Source organism: Pteropus alecto, unplaced genomic scaffold (genome assembly GCF_000325575.1).
Source record: "Pteropus alecto unplaced genomic scaffold, ASM32557v1 scaffold45, whole genome shotgun sequence".
Lineage (NCBI taxonomy): Eukaryota > Metazoa > Chordata > Mammalia > Chiroptera > Pteropodidae > Pteropus > Pteropus alecto.
Window position 1 is genome coordinate 30,255,501 of NW_006442491.1, and position 2,419 is coordinate 30,257,919.

A 2,419-nucleotide genomic window follows, 5' to 3' on the forward strand; every position below is an offset into this window, starting at 1 on the left:
TGCTGAACCTCCAGGATGTTTTAAGCCTTCTGATTATTAATTCTGAGGACTCAAGCCTGGTCCGTAATTCCCAGGAATCCTATTCCCTGAACACTTCCAAGAGAGAGGAAAAAAAAGAAAAATCTAGTTTTGACAGAAAAATGCCTGGATACACAATACCCAGATATTTCTTCTCCCCAAGTGCCCCTACTATTTGACTTTTAACCAGAACTATCTAAACCCATCTAGAATATATAACCAGCATGCACAAGACTCTGGTTCTACAGCTGAGGATCATCACACAGCAATTCAAGAATCATGCATCATTCGAAAGGACTTTTCCTTCAGCTTTTTACTTTCATTCAAAATATCAAACTGGTCCAGGCTGTAAAAAATAGTTAATCCCCAAGACACAACATCTTCCTCTTCTAGAGCACAAAATAGTGAACATCAAAATTTTAAAAACCATGCTCCCCTAAATCTGCAATTAATTAAAAAAAAAAAAAATGGGAGGGAAGGGAATGGTTAGCAGAGCAGCTTTATATAAGCACTCACCTAAAACAGGCAGAGTCATCGGTAGCTAAGCTATTTATGCAGGATTCTTAAAATGGCGTCTGGCAATACTGCCTCATTCCTGTATTGAAGCTAAAATGGTAGCAGTTTGTTCAATAGCTGTAGCTCTTGTTTAAGCAGCCCTGCTAGTTTCAAAGCCACCTTCCTAAATATCAGAACCAGGAAAAGCTCAACCAGAGGACACCAACAACCCAACGTTTAGAGGCTTAAAAAAAAAATCTGCAATGACAGGGGGAGTTTGTGAAGTCACAGGTTCCTAAGGAAAACCCTTCCCTTTTAGATCCTGAACCTTCAACATGAGGCTGTGAGATGAGGCCCCCCTTGCCCTCGAATGAGCTGGGTGCAAGGTTAGGAAATATGCAGCCCGGTGGCATAAACTGCAGACAGACAGGTGTCTGTGCAAACACAAAAATGTTAAAAGGGAGCAGGCTGGGGAGGGGAAGGAAGCCCATTTCCCCTTCTTGGTATATTAGAAACCAGTTTAGCATCCATACCAAAGGAGCTAGGTGAAATGAAAGTGCTTCAAGGGCAGCAGCATCTGAAAAGCCAAGCTAAAGGGCTGCACCCCAGTCTGAGGCCAAGGTAAAATCAAAAGGCTGTTTCTAATCCTGAAAACAGCCACCAAATACTCAGCCAGTCCTAAGACAGCATCAAGGAAAGACAATCCAAATCTGCAGAAAAGACAATAGTAAAACATTCCTTCAGCCAATGCACGGGATGCTCCCAAATTAGATTTTTGTCCACCCCCAACAGAGCCCTGAAAACTAACAATGGGTTTTGCAAAACCCACTTTCAAAGGCCGAACTAAGAGCCTCGTAGTGGATAATGTAATTTACTGTTACAGGTCTGAGCACTGGCCTCAGAACTCTGTGGTGCTGAGAGTTTCAAGGTGACTGCTTTTTAGCTCCAGGGGAGACAGGAGGGCATGGTGCCCAAGGCCATGCCAGGGTGAGGACGGGCAGCTGGCTCCTCGCCGGCTGATAGGCAGGTAATCTTGATAGGAGGGACAGCCTGGCAGCATAGCTAGCTGCAGGGCTGAAATGGCTGCAGCCAGCTTGTTTATCTGGAAGGAGAGTAGGGAGGGGGAAGGGCAGCCATAGCCTAGGCAACCTGCAGCCATGGGTGAATCCTCGTTTTTACATTTAAGAGCAACACAAGGGCTTCTAAACACATTCCCTTGCTAAATCTCTGCTGTGGGGAGAGCCAAGGCACTTTTCCGTGTGCCTTTCTTTTCAGGGTCAACCAGAGGCAAAGCCAGATCTGGGGCTTCTCAGCTGACAAATGTCTGTTGCCTCTGCCACAGAAGAAAGAAGGGAAAAGAAACAAAGAGATCACACATTTGAAGTGTTTGGACTCAAAAACCCTACCTCTGCCTTCAGGGTTTTTCTGGGTTACTGTCACCCTGGGTTTTTAAAGAGTGACTCCTCTTCCCCCTTCTCCCATGTAAGAAGCAGTTTTCCCCACTGTTCTCCCCAGGAGAGAAAAGGGGAAATGTTTTGTTTAAAAGAAAAGGGGTTACGAGAAAGAAAGAAAAGAGAAGCTATTGTTTTCATCCCTAATTTATAGTCCAAGATGCCTCATTGTTTCTTTATTTCTGACTCCAATCTTTCAGCTGGTAATTATAAAAGTAACTGGAAAGGGCTCCACCAGGCTAACCATGTCCATGCACAGCAATTAGAAAAACTCTGTGGAAAGTTTACTGAGTGATTCTATATAATTAATTCCTAGTTATAGACCGAACACTGACCATTTTCTGGAGCTAATAAAAGCAGTGAGTTCCCCCCTCCCCCCATGTGAATGCCACTTCATTTCCCCAAGCAGAAAGTGAATCCATCCTGGGGGGGGGTGTCTTGAAGGGGCGGTGGGG

At 44.7% G+C, this 2,419-nt stretch overlaps 1 protein-coding gene across 19 annotated transcripts in view; it reads right to left on the bottom strand.

Annotated features, from left to right (window-relative positions):
* Nucleotides 1-2,419, bottom strand: part of ZMYND8 (zinc finger MYND-type containing 8) — a 106,040-nt gene that overhangs the window by 98,823 nt on the left and 4,798 nt on the right. Inside the window, exon 1 of one of the 19 annotated variants that reach the window (XM_025039908.1) lies at nucleotides 535-736. The exons of the other annotated variants lie outside the window; for them this stretch is intronic. The gene's annotated coding sequence lies outside the window, so the exon portion shown is untranslated. Of the gene's footprint in view, nucleotides 1-534; nucleotides 737-2,419 lie in introns of those variants that run through there. 19 annotated transcript variants of the gene reach the window in all.